The sequence below is a fragment of the Eumetopias jubatus genome, unplaced genomic scaffold (assembly GCF_037043125.1).
Source record: "Eumetopias jubatus isolate StellerSeaLion01/CBP00866 unplaced genomic scaffold, mEumJub1_p1.0 scaffold_10, whole genome shotgun sequence".
NCBI lineage: Eukaryota > Metazoa > Chordata > Mammalia > Carnivora > Otariidae > Eumetopias > Eumetopias jubatus.
Genome location: NW_028274816.1, coordinates 100,229,973 through 100,249,418, shown reverse-complemented (window position 1 = coordinate 100,249,418; position 19,446 = coordinate 100,229,973). Strand labels below are relative to the sequence as shown.

Genomic DNA, 19,446 nt, shown 5'->3' with positions numbered 1-19,446 from the left:
AAACCGTTATAAGTCAAGAGGGTTGGTCTCGATTTCCCAATTAGGACAAGACCCATTTCAGGGTGTGGGTTTCTTATAACTTGACAATGGTTTTTCCATTATCATCCTATCTCTTGCCTGGCCAGGGATGTTTTTGAGGCTTACAGAAATAAGCATGAACATATTAATAGTACTTATCCCTATGCTGGTCTGAGTCCAAGGATCACTTCGTCCTTCCTCTGGGAATGAAATCAGCCTTCATATGTCCCAGGGTGAGAGGATGGGGAAGAGACATTTGGAGCTACCCAGGCCCGTGGCGCACTGTAGATGACCAGTTCTACCTCCTTGTTGTCAAAAGCTTGAGATCTGAGAAGTGCCTCCATGCAAGGGAGACAACTGGAAGCTGTCAAGAGGGCTGGTGAGGATTTTGTGGGAGCCAAGTCTTCCCTAACTTACCAATCAGGCATCAGCTCTCTGCATTCCCTGAGATCAGAAGAAAAACGGGTGCAAAGTGACCTACCTGATAATGTTTTCAAAGCATTCTTCAATTAGTTTATTTTCATGTATTCTTTTATCACATCACTAGAGCTTAAGAACCAAAAGCTGAGGTTGAGCCCCAGCAAATTGCCTTGTCTCTCTGGGCCTCATTCTGTTTATCTGGAAAGGGAGGAAATTGGAATTAAGGATTCCTAAGCTTCCTTCCAGCATTAAGGGCTTTTAGCTCATCACTATCCCTGGTGCTCTAGATGTACCCTCACTACCCAGAGCACACTCACCCTCAGCATGGATAACTGGGTCCTGTTATTACTAAATGGATGACTAGGCCACCTAGGAATCCAGGCTGAGAAAGGGTCATTTAATAAAAATAGTAATTGATGTGAGTTCTTATCTAACATCCCCTTGAAGGAGAGGTCTTATAGCAATTTTAAAAAATTGTCAGTCCACTTGACCTAAGTTGTTCATTATCATCACTTATTATCTCTCTAAAGTCTTTATTATGCATCTAAATGATGATGATAATGGCTTAATAGTTTATAGCAAATTGGAACCATGATATCACAAAGCCATACAAGCGGGTAGCAAATATGCTGTCATTCAATAAGCCCCTCCTTTTCCTAAACAGATGAAGAAATCTACAAGGGCCAAGTGTTTCGTCCAGTCACAAAGGTCACAAGAGCTGCTAAAAGGCATTGCTGCATCACGAACCCACGCCTTCCACTTCCAAATGCAGGGCCTCTGTCCTCCGAGAACACAGATCCAGCACTCCACCATCCCGGAGGCGGCTGTCTTTCTGCAGCTGTGAGGGGCAGCCTGGGCTGGGGTGCCCAACAGATTAGAATTTGCTGAAATATCCCAACCCTGCCATGCCATACTTAAAAGCCCATCTGGTCCCTTGTCCCATATATTTTCCGTCCTACTTTAGAATGTGAGTCTCCTCTGCAGTAAAGCCAATCCGTATGTTTCTGATTTCATTTACACGAAATTTCTCCGAAGTGCTCTCTGACACCCCCAAGCTTCACACATTTTCTAGAAGTAAGGAGGGAGATGTCACCTGGGGGAAGACTGGGACAAGATGGAACTTCCAGGCACCCACTGGGATTGTCCCCTTTAGGAAAATGATGTCTCCCACCCTTATGGTGGTGGCTGTGCCTGGCTTCAACTCCACGTACCAGCTCCAGCTCTAGCCAAGGTGACAGTTATAACACTTGGGCTAGCCGGCACGGGACCCCATCCAGAACACAGAACATTACAAAGCAAGGAACGAACTTGATCCTTGACAGCTGCGCCAGGGCATGAAGTAAGGTTGTGAGAGATGCAATGATTCGTTGGTGCTTCGTATTTCATCTTATACTTCAGCGGGAGGACTTAGCTATTCCCTCGGGGCAAACCTGACTATAACAATGAGAGTAAAAGCATGAACCGGGATAACGTGATGGGTGGCCCTTGTCGGATAAACGACATGGACAATGAAGCATGGTAGAGGGTGCTATTTAGAACCCAACCTGGGTTCAAAGCTTGGATCTGACATTAAGCCCAGAGACTTCAGGCAAACTACTTAACCTCGGTGAAGAGCATCAGAAAACCTCAACCCCAGAAGATTGTTGTAAGAATTGTCAGTGAGATAATGTGTACGACAGGACAATTAATAGGCAATTAATAAATGGCAGCGAGTAGTATATTACCTGAAAGTAAAATGCTGTGTGTTGAATCGCCTCTTAATTCCCATTTAAATCACACTCCAGGCAGTCTCCTGACACCCCACTGAGTCCAATATGGAAGTTTGATAACAATCAGTCAACAATAATTTAATGAGCCTGTGACTGTGTAAAGCCAGTGCCAGATGTTATGAGGGTGGACTGAAGGGAAAAAAAGTAGCAGGTTTACAAGGTTGTTGAGGAGACATAACACAAGTCGCAGATGCTTGAGAAAAATCACAAAGCAATTTAGCAGTAGAATCCAAGTTAAGTCTCGGGCTACTGGGGATGCAGAAGTAAGCATGGGGGATACAGAGGCATGCTGGGGAATGGTCTTAATCAGGAAAGGCTTCTCTAGAATACTGAACTTGGACTTGAATTTTAATCTTCCTTAATACATGGTGGATCTGAAGCCTGTGATTTTATAATAAAAGCACAATTTTTTGTGTTAAAAATTTGTGTGCAGGGGCACCTGGGTGGCTCAGTCGGTTAAGCGTAGACTCTTGATTTCTGCTCAGGTCATGATCTCAGGTGGTTGGCTTGAGCCTGACATGGGGCTCTGCGCTCAGCTCCGCCCTCTTTCTCTAAAATGAATAAATAAATCTTTAAAAAACTTTGTGTTTTGGGGGGGGAATGGGGAAAACTGCTTAGTGGATATGACGTTTCCTTTTCGGGTAACGAAAATGTTTTGGAACCAGACAGAAGTAATGGTTGTACAACAATGTGAATGTACTAAATGCCATTGAATTGTTCACTTTAAAATGGCTAACTTTATCTTTTTAAAGATTTTATTTCTTTATTTGACAGAGAGAGACACAGCGAGAGCAGGAACACAAGCAGGGGGAGTGGGAGAGGGAGAAGCAGGTTTCCCGCCGAGCAGGGAGCCTGATCCCAGGACCCTGGGATCATGACCTGCGCCGAAGGCAGACGCTTAATGACTGAGCCACCCAGGTGCCCCTAAAATGGTTACTTTTGGGGCACTCGGGTGGCTCAGTCAGTTAAGCGTCTGACTCTTGATTTTGGCTCAGATCATGACCTCAGGATCGTGACACTAAGCCCTGTGTTGGTCTGGTGCTCATTATAGAGTCTGCTTCAGATTCTCTCTCCCTTCTCCTCTGCCCCTCCTACTCAATCTCTCTCTTGCTCTCAAATAAATAAATTAATCTTTAAAAAAAATTATCTCTCTCCCTCTCCCTCTGCCTCTCCCCACTGCTCTCTCACTCTCGCTCTCTCTCAAATAAATAAATCTTAAAAAAAAAACTTGTGGAAATAAAAATATTTTAAAGGAGTAATCCTACCAGATATTAGAAAATATCTTTAAGCTACATAAATTAAAAAACAATGTGTTATCGGCACGGGAATAGATGACAGACCAAGGGAACACAATGGAATCCGAAAGTAGACTCAAGTGTATTTGGGAAATTAGTATACACTAAATTAGACGGCTAAAATCAGTGGGGGCAAGATGGATTTTTCAATAAAGTCTGTTAGAACGAGTGGCTAACTATTTGGGGAAAAAAATAAAGTTAGACCCATACCTCACAGTTTATACCAAAATGAATTCCAGATGGATTAAAGAATTAAATGTAGAAGCATGGAAGCCTGATAGTTCTAGAAAGAAAATATGGTAGTACTTTGTATAATCTTGGGGTAATGAGGGATTTTTATAGGCTTGATATGAAGCCCTGGAACCCAAAAGGAAAAGATTGATAAATTTGACCACACACATAAAACACACAAACAGAAGCAACTTTTGTATATTCTGTATGGAAAAAAAAAATTACGAGAAACAAGGTTGAAAGACAAATACATTGGGAAAATACTGGCAACTCTTATGATAGATAACTAATTTCTCCAAAATACAAAGAACTTTTACAAATTAATAAGAGAAAGTCAATTACTTCTATAGAAAGTGAGCATCAGAATGGATAGTTTATAAAAGAAAAGCTGAATGGTCAATAGACATGAGAATATGTTTAACTTCTGTAGCAATTAAAGAAATATAAATAAAACCAACAAGGAGATTATATTTATTGTTCATCAAATTGATGAAGAAAAAAATATATATGATGTCCAGGTAATAGGTCTTCTCAGCACCTTTGGTAAAGATATAAAATAGTATAACTGTCCTGGAGGGCATTTTGTCTCATGTATCAACATATTAAATGAACTTACTCTTCATAAGACAAGTGAACAAAAATAATAGGTAAAAATTGGGGAAAAAACCCTAAGTGTTAATAAAATATAGGTCTGGGGCACCTGGGTGGTTCAGTCAGTTGGGCATCTGCCTTCTGCTGGGGTCATGGTCCCAGGGCGCTGGGATCGAGTCCCAGGTCAGGTTCCCTGCTCAGTGGGGAGCCTGCTTCTCCCTCTCCCTCTGCTCCTCTCTGCCCTGCTCATGCTCTCTCTCTCTCAAATAAATAAATATAATCTTAAAAAAAAAAGAAGAAGATGGGTCCATACCACTGGAACACTATGCAGTCATTTAAAAAAATACATACTTTGGGTGCGCCTGGGTGGTGCAGTCAGTTAAGCGCCCTACTCTTGGCTTCAGCTCAGGTCATGAACTGAGTGAGGGTCGTGAGATGGAGCCCCATATCCCGCAGGTGTGGAGCCTGCTTAACATTCTCTCTCTGTCCCAATCCCCATTTCCAAAAAAATACATACTTTGATAATGTATCATGGTATATCATTGGTTGAAAAGAGTGTTGCAGAACCATATTCTACTGTAGTATGACCTCATTTTTGTAAAAAAAAATTAAAAACCATATTGCTGGGACACTTGGGTGGCTCAGTTGGTTAAGCGTCTGCCTTCAGCTCAGGTCGTGATCCCAGGATCCCAGGATCAAGCCCCACAGCGGACTCCCTGCTCAGCAGGAGGTCTGTTTCTCCCTCTGCCCTTCACCCCACTCATGCTCTCTTTCTCTGAAATAAATAAATCAATCTAAAAAATAAAAATAAGAACCATATTGCTTACCTTTGTTTGTACCAAAAGTAAAAAAGCCTGGAAGGATACATACCAAATATTAATAGTAGATACTCTTAGAAGGGAGTGGAGAAAATAGGGGGAAGAAACTTACATTTTACTTTGTACATTTCTGCAGTGGTTTATTTTATTTTTTTATTTAAGTTCAATTACCCAACATATAGTACATCATTAGTTTCAGACGTAGAGTTCAATAATTCATCAGTTGCTCTGTAGTGGTTTAAAATGCTTTAAAGCAAGCATTGGGGCTCCTGGGTGGCTGAGTCGTAAAGCGTCTGCCTTCGGCTCGGGTCATGATCCCAGGGTCCTGGGATCGGGCCCCACGTTGGGCTCCCCGCTCGGCGGGAAGCCTGCTTCTCCCTCTGCCACTCCCCCTGCTTGTGTTCCCTCTCTCGCTGTGTCTCTCTCTGTCAAATAAATAAATAAAATCTTAAAAAGCAAGCATATATTACTTTTACAATCAAATACAACAAATTGGAAGATTAATGATAAATTATAGAACATTTGCATCAGGGAATCTATAATATATATGATATATATGATATGCCATATCATATATATTATTATATAGTATATTATATATTATATATACATAATCTCCTTCTAAGTCTACAGATAGGTCTCCATAAAATGTTGCCTGTTGAAAATGGCAGGTACACATCACAATGTATCCCCCATCTCTTTTATAATATTTTCCCTTTTAAAAAAATTTTTTTAAAGATTTTATTTATTTGTTTGACAGAGAGAGACAGTGAGAGAGGGAACACAAGCAGGGGGAGTGGGAGAGGGAGAAGCAGGCTCCCCGCTAACCAGAGCGGGGAGCCCAATGCGAGGCTAGATCCCAGCACCCTAGGATCATGACCTCAGCCGAAGGCAGATGCTTAACAACTGCCACCCAGGCACCCCTTACAATATTTTCCAAAAAAACCCAATGTAATAATCAGAAGCCCCCAAAGGGGGGAAATTTTTATAACCACCCTAAATGTAATAGAGACAGACACACAAAGATACACATGAATATGATAGTGCATGAACTCATCTATATAACTATAATTTCACAACTGTCAGGACAGAAATTAAAACTAAAAATCTTTGAGCACCATTTAACATCTACCACTACCATGTTAAATTATGCCCCAATGTTTCTATTTGTGATGTGGGGAGGAAAATTAGTTATGGCACGTGTGCTTTCCATTATGCTCCTGCATGTGTATACATACACATGGAAGAGAGACTGAAGTCTTTGACAGCACGGTGGGATTTCTAGGGACTTTTTCTTTTTTTTTTTTGTAAAGATTTTATTTATTTATTTGACAGAGAGAGACACAGAGAGAGAGGGAACACAAGCAGGGAGAGTGGGAGACAGAGAAGCAGGCTTCCCGCGGGGCAGGGAGCCTGATGCGGGGCTCGATCCCAGGACCCTGGGATCATGACCTGAGCCGAAGGCAGACACTTAACAACTGAGCCACCCAGGCGCCCTCTTTTTTCTTTAACCTATTCTATATTGTTTAACCTCTCCACAAGCAGTATTATCTTTGCAAACTGAAAAAAAATATTTAAGAAGTGAAAATTCACATGAAATGTATATTTTTTTTAAGTTGGGTTTTTTTTAGTAACTGCTCCCAGCATGAAGAATTCCTGAAAATGTTTTCTAATAATGCACTGGTCAAAGAATATGTTAAAGTCATGACCCAAGCAACACCCCTTCCCTCAACGTTTGACATTTTCCTAAAACCAAAAAGAAAGCTCAAACAACAAAAAATAAATAATCAAGATGGGGGGTGTATGAGGCTGGGAGTACTGGGTAAACAGAAACAGTCGATCTCTCCAGGCATGGTTTGATCTTAATACCCAGTGAGGTGACCTGCAAACCACATCACCACAATCCCTGTAACTCCTTTTGAAGATCATGTAGCATCTCTGACTAGTACAGAATATAGCTTCCCACCAGGGCTAATCAGATGGAATCCTCCTTCCTCTTCATTTAGAGAAGTACAAAAACCATACATAGGACCAGACAAGACCAGACCACCCAAGTCCCCTCCAACTAGTGTTTATTTGGGGATTTTATCTGTACAACACCAGAACAGCTCTGTAATTGGTAAAAGTTAGTCAACTGACAAAAATAAAGTTAGTTAGGTATGTCAGTAAAATATCAACCCATTAAAAAGTGGAAAAGTTTCAGGGACAAAGAAGGAGAATAAAAACATGGAGAGAAGAATGTTCTCCTTAAAAAAAAAAAAAAAAAAAAAGTGGAAAGTTTTGATACCAGTGTCTTGGTCTGTGCTACTATTGTAATACCAAATAACTGACTTTGATTTTCAGTTCAAGAGATTCTTCTTTTTCTTCTTCTACTAAATCTAACTAGGTTTCCTAAATCAAACAGTTGTTTTTTATGTTATATGCAGATACATTTAGTGGGGACAAAAAACCCAACAGTTTATAAGAAAGTATGTTTCAGAGTCATACTCACGGCTTAGTGCTCTCAAATGGCTCTTGTGAGCATTAATGTAAGGTTCTCACCATTGATTGGTACCGCATTAGAAAGTATTATCTCGGGGCGCCTGGGTGGCTCAGTCATTAAGCATCTGCCTTCAGCTCAGGTCATGATCCCAGGGTCCTGGGATCGAGTCCCGCATCAGGCTCCCTGCTGGGCAGGAAGCCTGCTTCTCCCTCTCACTCCCCCTGCTTGTGTTCCCTCTCTCGCTGTGTCTCTATCTGTCAAATAAATAAATAAAATCCTAAAAAAAAAGAAAGAAAGTATGATCTCCATACTCTGGTTTCTCTTCAGATCACATAAATATTTCACTTTTTACTAAAGATTTCCGTGGAGAGAAACAATTTTGAGTCCTTTACCAATTTTTTGAGAACTTGCTTGGGGAAAATTTAAATAAAAAGTATGATCTCCAGCAAATCTAAAAACAAAAACAAAAAACACGTGGGAGACTCCACTCTTAACCATATTGTCCCCACATATGAAGCCTTTAGGTCTATTCTCCATCCCTATTCCATCCAATTCTACTCAGCCTCAAAGCTATGCCACCTCCTCTCAGGAGTGGAGAGTTGCAGAGAGGGCTGCTTAAAAATTTATCCATGGGGCACCTGGGTGGCCCAGTTGGTTGAGCGTCCAACTGTTGGCTCAGGTCATGATCTCAGGGTCAGGATATCAAACCCAGTGTCGGGCTCTGCACTCAGCAAGGAGTCTGCTTAAGATTTTCCCTGCATCTCTCTCTGCCCCTCACCCCTACTCTCTCTCTCTCTCTCAAATAAATAAATGTGTCTTCAAAAAAAATGATCCACAACACAGTTATGAAATAGACTTCTGGTTATGTAGTTACCATGACTGCAGTGAGGACAGAATAGTCCATGCTCTTAATTGAAAGGCTATAGGAAGTCAGGCTTCTCTGTGTTTAAGATGTAGAAGGTAGAAGAAATTCTTGTGATAGGCAGGAGGCTAAGAAGTCGGGTCTTCTAGGGCGCCTGGATGGCTCAGTCGTTGGGCGTCTGCCTTCGGCTCAGGTCATGATCCCAGGGTCCTGGGATCGAGCCTCGCATCGGGCTCCCTGCTCCGCGGGAGGCCTGCTTCTCCCTCTCCCACTCCCCCTGCTTGTGTTCCTGTTCTTGCTGTCTCTCTCTGTCAAATAAATAAATAAAATCTTAAAAAAAAAAAAAAGAAGTCTGGTCTTCTATTTCTAGCCAGCAATCTTGCTGCATAATTCAAGTTGGAATCTATGCGATCAAAATCTTTATTGACTTTACTACCGGATGAACAAGTTCCTTCAGGATATTCCCTAGCTTTTTATACTTAGAGCAGAAGAGGTAAGTTACATAACAATTTGTCTTTTCAATATGACGATAATATTTAGTGACAAATACACTTGTTTTCTAAAAGTATAGACAGGGTGCCTAGGTGGCTCAGTTGGTTAAGCGCCTGCCTTGGGCTCGGGTCGTGATCTCAGGATCCTGGGATCGAGCCCCACATAGGGCTCCCTGCTCGGCGGGGAGTCTGCTTCCCCCTCTACCCCTCCCCCCTGTTCATGGCTCGCTCTCTCTTGCTCTCTCTCTCTCTCGAATAAATAAAATTTAAAAAAATAAATAAAAGTATAGGGGCACCTGGGTGGCTTAGTTGTTAAGCGTCTGCCTTCAGCTCAGGTCATGATCCCAGGGTCCTGGGATCGAGCCCCGCACCGGGCTCCCTGCTCCATGGGAAGCCTGCTTCTCCCTCTCCCACTCCCCCGCTTGTGCTCCCTCTCCCGTTGTCTCTCTCTCTGTCAAATAAATAAAGAAAATCTTAAAAAAAAAAGTATAGACAAATTCACATTGCTATGTCCACGCTCTCTCATCTTATACTTTGAACATATTGAAAAATAGCTGACTGGCATTATGAGGACACATTGCGGCTGAAGAGGAATGACATTCAGGGGAAGTTCTAATCCTTTCAGCCAAACGACCACTGGAAAGTGTCCATTTGAAACCAGGTAGACCTTTGCTGAGAAGGTTTTGGGAAAGCAAAGAGGAAGCAGTCATTATCAATGTTAATTTCATTGTTATGGAAAGCACAGGGAAGCTGGGGGTCAAGGTTCTGGTCCTGGTGCTACAATTAACAGCTATGTAATCATGGACAAGACAAATCACTCTGTGTCTTGGGGTAAGAGGGAAAAAATATATTTTCTGTGCAAAGACAGGCGATGGCCCAGATAATCTCAAACTTCCCTGTCAAAAGCTCTGAGAATCCCTGATCTCAGCTGAGTTAGCTTTTAATGAGATAACAGAATGGTAAAGTTGTTCTTGGCCTGGCTCACAGGGACCAAAAAATAACGGCAACCAAACTCATCATCACCTACATCGTTCACTGAATTCACCATTCAGTATTCACCTGCAAGCTCTTGGCCAAAAGGCATAGGTAGAGCAGTAGTTCTCAAAGTATAGTCCTGAGACCAGAGGAATCAGCGCCACCCCTGGACATGTTTTGTTGTTGTAGTTTTTTAAAAGATTTTATTTATTTATTTGACAGAGAAAGAGAGAGTGAATATGAGAGCACACAAGTGGCAGGAGGGGCAGAGAGAGAAGGGAGACGCAGACTCCCCATGGAGCAGGGAGCCCAATGCGGGGCTCGATCCCACGACCCTGGGATCATGACCTGGGCCTAAGGCAGCTGCCTAACCAACTGAGCCACCCAGGTGCCCCTGGACTTGTTTTTGAAAATGCAAATTATGGGACCACACCCCAGATCTATTTAATTGGAGACTCTAGGAGTGGGGCCATTCTGGTTTTTAGCACACCCTCTAGGAAGTTCTGAGATAGGCTGAGGTGTAAGAACCATTTGCATAGATGAAACGATTCAACTGATGGCTGAAGCCAGCCAGGTGGCTTATGACACAAAAAGAATGACAGTGGTATGTCAGAACAAGATGACACAGAACTTAGTTCTCAAAATTTGTTTGATTCCCAAAATTTATATGGCTATTGCCACGCATACAAAACTGGTGTCTTATTCCAAAGGTCCCCAGCATTCGTAGGTTGCAGAGCTTTTTTGGGTTTTTTTGTTTGTTTTGTTTTTTAAAGATTTTATTTATTTATTTATTTTTTAAAGATTTATTTATTTGCTAGAGAGAGAAAGAGCATAGTCGAGAGAGAGTGAGCGAGGGCATAAGCAGGGGGAGCTGCAGGCAGAGGGAGAAGCAGGCTCCCTGCTGAGCAGGGAGCCCGATGCAGGACTCGATGCCAGGACCCTGGGACCATGACCTGAGCCGAAGGCAGATGTTTAACCGACTGAGCCACCCAGGTGTCCCAAGATTTTATTTATTTATTTGACAGAGAGAGACACAGTGAGAGAGGGAACACAAGCAGGGGGAGTGGGAGAGGGAGAAGCAGGCTTCTGCTGAGCAGGGAGCCCAATGCGGGGCTCGATCCCAGGACCCTGGGATCATGACCTGAGCCGAAGGCAGACGCTTAACAACTGAGTCACCCAGGCACCCCACCCATTTTTATTTAAAAGCAAGGCAATAAAATGCCAATTGGAAGGGGTTGTCAGCGGTAGACTTGATTGTAGGTAATCAGGCTGGAACCTGGCAATTTTGACGGGTGTCTTATAGCTCAGGCTGCCATAACAAAACATCATAGACTGAGCGGCTTAAACAACAGACATTTATTTCTCCTATTACTGGCAAACCTAGGATGGCTGCTTCTAAATTTATGAGGAAATACCTACTAGTCAGGGAGTCTGATCTACATGATGCCAAAACATCTAGGTAAAATACGAAATTTTCTGCAAGTAAAATATTTGCCATATAAGCTTTAAAGTTTTGATTTTGGGGCACCAGCGTGGCTCAGTCGATTGAGCGTTCAACCCGTGATTTCGGCTCTGGGTCGTGGGATCAAGCTCCGCACTCAGCAGGGAGGCTGCTTCAGATTCTCTCTCTTCCTCTCCCTCTGTCCCCCCACCCCACTCGAGGGTGCACTCTCTCTACATAAATAAATAACATTTTGGTCTCAAAAAACTTAAACTTTGGGGCGCCTGGGTGGCTCAGTCGTTGAGCGTCTGCCTTCGGCTCGGGTCGTGATCCCAGGGGTCCTGGGATCGAGCCCCGCATCGGGCTCCCTGCTCGGCGGGAAGCCTGCTTCTCCCTCTCCCACTCCCCCTGCTTGTGTTCCCTCTCTCGCTGTGTCTCTCTCTGTTAAATAAATAAATAAATAAAATCTTAAAAAAAAAAACTTAAATTTTATCTCTTTAAAAAAACAATACTAAGAACAAACAAACAGTACTAATGTGGCTGCAGCACTATCCTGGGTAGTAGCAAATTATCTCAGTGGTCAATGATGACCATTACATGAGTAAATAATTATAAGATGATGCCTTACTACAGACTGAGAGTTGCAAACAAACCTCCCTTTCTCAGAGAGGCAATCCACTGGCAGCACCAGCTCTGTAATGCACTCTTCTGAGCCTCAGGTTTCTCATCTGGACATTAGAGGATCGGGCCAAGTGATCCCCAATGGCACTTCCGGATCAAAAATTCTTTAATTCTGTGGTTCTACTAACTTGAACTTTTCTACATTCTAAACCAGAACACTTTAGAGTTGGAAGGAACTTTACAGGTTGACTTCTCAGACCCTTTATTTTACAGAGAAAAGTGAAGCCCAGACAAGGTAAAGGCCAGAAATCTGGAGATCATCTGGAGAAGAGCTGGAAGAAAACACTAGGCCACTTGATCCCCCAGTTTATTTTCCAAGAGAAATCCCTGAGAAATTTCCCTTTTGGTGCCCAATATTTAAGATGAGCTCAACTGGAAAAGCCAGGTCTGTTTAGGGTTTACCTATGCAAAAGGGTTCCTGCCTCTTCCCACTCCCAGCCTAGGGTGTAAATTCAACTCAACTATAGAATTTAAAGACAACTGCCCAGAGCAGAGTTCTTAAATGAACAGAGATGCAAGACCTCTCCTTAACTTTGACAATGAAATATGGTTGAAATGGGGAGCAACACCTCTCAGTGAGGCCCCTTTTAATCCTGAATATTCACATCATTACAATGTTCAGGGAGTTTGCAACAAACTAGCTTATATTAGAAAGTTAAGTAGTCCTAGGTATTATCAGTAGAGCAAGGAAAAAAGGAATGAAGGGCCTGTGGGTGTGGGGAGAGACAGAAAAAGAGAGAGAGGGAGGGAGAGAATGAGTGAGAGAGAAACTCCAGACTGGTACCAATCTAAGGAATGATATTATTATGCGTGGAAGGAGCAGGTTAAAGAGGGAAAGCCAGGAAGAGCACTGTTGCCAAGAACTGTTACCAATTAACATTCTGGAAACCACAGCCATACTTCTCTTCTTTGGGGATCCTATAAAATGAGACCATAAAAATTCATTGAGCCAACAAGACTTTGGTTGCATATTGGTACAGGTGGTAGGGAATAAGGATCAAGAGAGGCTCACAAAGGGATCCAGACGTCTGCTTCACCGGAGTGGAAAAAACCATCATAATGATTTCCACAATATATCTGGCAGAACAAGGTGCTGCAGAAGCCAACTAAACTGGCTGAGAGTAGGCATAAGCTGCACAGAGAGAATGAGAGTTTTAATTCAAGAGCTGTTGCTGAGTTATGAAAGAAAGAGACTAGTTAATTTGCTTACCTCAGTTTAGCTTACCTCTCAATTTGATGGAACTATCAATCCTGGGTTCTCTTGTCCTTAAGAAGAAGGAAGGCCCCAGAGGTGCCTGGGTGGCTCAGTCAAATGTCCAACTTTTGTCTGCTCTCAGTGCAGCGTCGGCTTGAGATTCTCTCTCTCCCTCTCCCTCTGCCCCACTCCCCCACCCAGATAAAATAAATAAAATCTTAAAAAAAAAAAAAAAAGAATGGGGCACCTGGTGGCTCAGTCGGTTAAGTGTCTGCCTTCGGCTCAGGTCATGATCTCAAGGTCCTGGGATTGAGCCCCGCATCGGGCTCCCTGCTTAGCAGGGAGTCTGCTTCTTCCTCTCCCTCTGCTCCTTCCCCCACCTCCGCTTGTTTTCTCTCTCAAATAAATAAATAAAATAATAAACAAACAAACAGACAAATAAATAAAAGAAGGAAGGCCCTGTGTTTGGAGAAAGAAGCTATTAAACATTTATCTGTTCCTTTTTGCTGGGTTCATACTTCCTTGTGCAGTTTAGAAGGCAAGAACATTTTTGGCCTACCTCTTTATAGCCTAAATAATGCATAGCTCAAATCTTGTAACTCCAGGGGGCACCTGGGTGGCTCAGTCACGTAAGCATCTGACTCTTGGTATCAGCTCAGGTCTTGATCTCAGGGTCATGAGTTCAAGCCCTGTGTTGGGCTCAAAAAAAAAAAAGTTTCTGTGCAAAATCTTGCAACTCCAAAATACCACTGAGATTTGGGTGGTAGGGGTCAAGGAGTTGGGCCTAATAGCTAAGCAAAGTTTGGGAACAAAGAGCAGGGGCAAGTTAAAAGTAGGGTCTTCTCCTAGATAGTATGTGGAAGCTGACAGTCTAGAATAGGGTTTAGCCTATATTTTCTGTAAAAGGCCAGATAGTAAATATTTTATACTTGTAGGCCATAGGGTTCTTGCCTTGCCATAGCTAGTTTTCTCCTGCTATAGAGGAACAGCAACCATAGACAATACAAAAATAAATGAGTGTACCCATATTCCAATAAAACTTTATTTATGGACAATGAAACTTAAATACATATAATTTTCACAGGTCCTGGAATATCATTCTTTTGTAAAATTTATTTTCAACCACTTAAAAATTTAAAACCATTCTTAACTCATGGGCCATATAAAAACAGGCAGTAGGCCAGATGTAGCCCCCAGGCCATAGTTTGCAGACTCACAGTCTAGAATGATGCTGTCTAACAGAAATATAATGAGAGCTATGAATGTAACTAAAATTTTCTAGTAACCCTATGTCAAAACTAAAAAGAAACAGGTGAAAGTAATTTTTTTTAAAGATTTTATTTATTTATTTGAGAGAGAGAGAATGAGAGATAGAGAGCACGAGAGGGAAGAGGGTCAGAGGGAGAAGCAGACTCCCCGCTGAGCAGGGAGCCTGACGTGGGACTCGATCCCGGGACTCCAGGATCATGACCTGAGCCGAAGGTAGTCGCTTAACCAACTGAGCCACCCAGGCGCCCTGGGTGAAAGTAATTTTAATAACGTATTTTCTTTAACCCAATATATCCAAAATTAATTTCAATGTTGTCAATATAAAAATTACCAATAAGATATTTTACTTTTTCTTTTTTTCACGCTAAGTTTTCAAAATATGGGGTGTATTTTACATTTATAAGATATCTTAATTCATTCTAGCCATATTCCAAGAGTTCAATAACTACCTATGTCTGGAGACTATCATGTTGAACAGTGAAGGTCTAGAACAGTGTTTTCAAATTTTAGTTTACGTCAGAATCACTCGGAAGGCTGTTAAAATACAGATCTTTCATTCAGTAGGTTTGGGCAAGGCCCCCAAACTCCATTTCTTTTTTTTTTAACTTTAAAGAAAAAGATTTTATTTATTTATCTGAGAGAGAGAGAGAGAGCAGGAGTGTGGGGGAGGAGCAGAGGAAGACAGAGAAGCAGGCTCCCTGTTGAGCAGGGAACCCGATGTGGGGCTCCATCCCAGAACCCTGGGATCATGACCTGAGCCGAAGGCAGATACTTAACCCACTGTGAGCTACCTAGGTGCCCCCCAAACTTCATTTCTAATAAGTTCCTAGGTGGTGCTGATGTTGATCTGGAGACCACGCTTTGAGAACAACTTATTTAGAAGCTAAGCAGTAAGAAAAAGTAGAGAAGCGGGGCGCCTGGGTGGCTCAGTTGGTTAAGCGTCTGCCTTCAGCTCAGGTCATGATCCCAGGGTCCTGAGATCTATTCCTGGTTCAGGCTCCCTACTCAGCTTGCTTTTCCCTTTGCCTCTGATGCTCCCCCTGCTTGTGTTCTCTTGCACTCTCTCTCCCAAATAAATAATAAAAACAAAAAGAAAAAAAAGAAAAAGTAGAGAAGCAATTAGGAACCAAGAATATGTACAAGCAAGAGGTAAAAAAATGTCAAAAAATGAGATACCATTACACACCTATTAGAATGGCCAAAATTAAAAACACCGACAACACCAAATGCTGTTGAGGATGTTGAGCAACAGGAACTCTTAATTCATTGTTGGTGGGAATGCAAAATGGCACAGCCACTTTGGAAGACAATTTGGCTACTTACTACAAAACTAAACATACTTTTACTGTATAATCCAGCAATCACACTCTTTGATAATTACTCAAATGAGCTGAAGACATGTATACACAAAAAGCTGCTTATGAGTGTTTACACCAGCTTCATTCATAACTTAGAAGCAACCAAGATGTCTTCAGTAGGTGAATGTATAAACTGTGGCACATCCAGACATGGAATATTATTCAGTGCTATAAAGAAATGAGCTATCAAGCCATGAAAAGACATGGAAGAACCTAAATGCATATCACTAGGTGAAAGAAGCCAATCTGAAAAGGCTACCTATTGAATGATTCCAAATATATGACGTTGTGGAAAAGGCAAAATATGGAGACAGTAAAAACACTAGTGGTCACCAGGGGTTAGGAGAGACGGAGGAATGAATAAGTGGAGCACAGAGTATTTTTAGGGCAGTGAAACTTTTCTGTATACATAATGGTAAATACACATCATTAACATTTGTCAAAACCCACAGAATGTACAACCGTAAGAGTGAACCTTTCTGTAAACTATGGATTTTGACTGATAATGTTGTGTCAATGTAAATTCATCAGTTGTAACAAATGTACCACTCTGGTGCAGGATATTGATCATGAGGAAGGTTGTACGTGGGGGGGAAGGGAGTATATGGGGACTCTGTCCTTTCCATTCAATTTTCTTGTGAATCTAAAACTGATCTAAAAAATAAGGTCTATTAAAAAAAAAAAAAAAGGAGATCATCCAGCTGGACAAGCAGTAGGACTCCAGATCAGAAGTAAGGACCTTGAAAGGGAAGTAGAGCCTTACAACTGGGTAAACCTCCCATACTCTGCTCTCCAGGAGTCAGTGAAATAGCTTTACCAGGTTTCAACTTTGTAGGTGCCCTGGGGACAGATGGCCTGTAGAATCCTGCCTGATTAGGGGCCAGCTCAGAACCTAAGCAGGTTTTAAAAGTTTTTGCAATGAAATGGCTATATCCAGGCTCTGACAATCTGATAAAGATGCAGAGTCCCATTATTTAACACAGTGATTTATAAAACAATCCAATTTTCAGATTGAACCTATAGGTAGGTCCTCTCAGAGTATCTTAAGACTGCTCAACTAGAAAATAAAGCAGATAAAACAATATAGACATTTAGGCTGGTTAAAGATTGTAACAGGTGAGCTGTGAGTTTTCAGGAAGATTCTATAAATACAGAATTTATTTCCCACCTTAAGGGCATATAATCATCCAATCTGGAAACCATCCCTTTCATGAATGGTCTTTTAACTTAATTACCCTTGGGAAGGAAGCTTACTTTTAGAGGTATGTCACAAAACACAAAGTTTTGATAGAACTTTAAAAATGGACGCCTTCATAACTTCTTGAACTCTGTGGCCTAAATTAAAACTCTGGATCTTAATTTTTTTTTTTTTAAGAAGCTGTTTTCTGGTCCATTGTGTCACAAGATCCTTCATTATATAATCTGGGGATCCCTCAAATTCAGGAGAAACTTAAAGGCCTAAAAGAAATTTTTTTTTAGAGATTTTACTTATTTATTTGACAGAGAAAGACACAGCAAGGGAGGGAACACAAGCCGGGGGGGAGTGGGAGAGGGAGAAGCAGGCTTTCCGCTGAGCAGGGAGCCCGATGTGGGGCTCAATCCCAGGACCCCAGAATCATGACCTGAGCTAAAGGCAGACGCTTAACGACTGAGCCACCCAGGCGCCCCTAAAGGCCTAAAAGAAATTTCTAAAGACATCTTTAAAAGATGTCTTTTTCTGGCGGCACTCTTCTGTGAACCTTTTCTAACATCTGGTTCCAAACAAACATTGAGAAATAGAAACTCAGTTTTGGAGGGCCATGAAATAGAGATATTCAGAATTTTTCATTTTACAGTGAAAACCCCAGTTCAATGTCAATTCATCAGCTTAAAAATCAAATATACACTCCATTATATTCAAGAAATAAAGTTATGGGCCCCTGGGTGGCTCAGTTGGTTAAGTAACTGCCTTTGGCTCAGGTCACGATCCCAGGGTCCTGGGATCGAATCCCACATCTGGAGCCTGCTTCTCCCTTTCCCTCTGCTTGCCACTCCCCCTGCTTGTGCTCTCTCTCTGTAAAAATAAATAAATTTTTAAAAATCTTAAAAAAAAATTATACATAGAAGAAGACCAAAATATAAATAAGATGAGAAAGACTGTTATCTTTGAAGGGATGGAAGAGTTTGCCATAGGAAATGCACATTAATATTACATCTGATAAATATTAATCAACTCAAGAATCTCCCCACACCCCAAGCAGAAATACTTATTCAGCAAAGGTAAATGTATAAATTTTTCAGGGTCCCATCTCAAGCTAAGTGGAAACCTGCAAGTTTCCTGGAACACAAATTAAGATAGAGTGACCTGGAACCCTGTCAAACTAGAAAGGTTAAAGCAGAAACAAGTTTACTTCCTACCTACCTAAAATAAATAAATAAATAAACGAACAAACAAGCATTAGCTAGAGAACCAGAAAAACACTAATTACTGAAAAAAGGGAGTAGTTTCAAACAGCTCTAATAAAGAGCACTTTGTAAGGCTTCTGTCAACCTTTTTAAAAGAAAAAGGTAAGCGATTCAGCCGGAAAAGAGAGTTTTTTGGGGGAAGAGCAGAAAAACTGCAATTCAGGACAAGCAAACTATGGCCAACCACAGGCAAGTCCTGGCAACAAAGTGGGAGAGGTCCTTCTACAGAGGTAAGGAGAAAGTTTGAAGGGATTTGTTTTGTTTTTTAAGATTTTATTTATTAGAGAGAGAGCGCGCGCGCGCGTGCGCATGCACACAAGCCGGGGGGAGGGGCAGAAGGAGAGGGAGGAACAGCCTCCCCGCTGAGTGCAGAGTCCAACAGAGGGCTCAATCCTGAGACCCCAGATCATGACCTGAGCCAAAGTCAGTTGACTGAGCCACCCAGTTGGGAGGTATGTTTTGAACAAAAGTTCATTGGAGGAAAATGAGAGTTTGAAGTGGGGGCAGCCTCTTTCATTGGCTGCAGGTGAGGGCAGCTTGCTGTTGCTGGGCTGAGAGAAAATCTTTCCTCCTGCTGGAGGGAGCAAGCCAGGAGGAGGGGTAGTAAGGTGTGAAAGCCTTCCCTTCATGTTTTCCCAGCTCCAATTTTGAGTTAAATTTCCTCAATACATTTCCACTCTTCCAACAACGATTAGGGGTTGAGAAACCATATATGGAAGTCCAGTTAATTTCAGTAGGTATAATTAAGATAATTGAATCCCTCAAGTCAGAGAATCCTATAAAGAATTGCATGGCTTGAACTGAGGTAGGTGCATTGAAGTTGTTGGACCACTAGTCCATTAGGAAACTGGAAAAGCAATTCATTTAACATAGATGTGAGCATATACAGTAATCCTGCAGTGATTTGATTATATACTTACTTGGAATTATATGATTGCTTTCTATGAAGAATTAATTCAGAGTTCTCTCTGGCATTGAGATTGTGCCCCTGATATACTTTGAACTTTCAAAAATACATATTTTATTTGAACTTGAAGTTTTAGTTGGGAGAATAATGAAATCCTATTTATTTTATCACACAAAACATTTCTAGGGGACAGACTGA

At 41.8% G+C, this 19,446-nt stretch overlaps 1 non-coding gene across 1 annotated transcript; it reads left to right on the top strand.

Moving 5' to 3' along the window:
* Positions 1-7,931: 7,931 nt before the first annotated feature.
* LOC114200620 (U5 spliceosomal RNA) lies at positions 7,932-8,048 on the top strand. Its single transcript, XR_003607487.1, has one exon. It is a non-coding gene; the product is annotated as a U5 spliceosomal RNA (small nuclear RNA).
* The last annotated feature ends 11,398 nt before the right edge of the window (positions 8,049-19,446 follow it).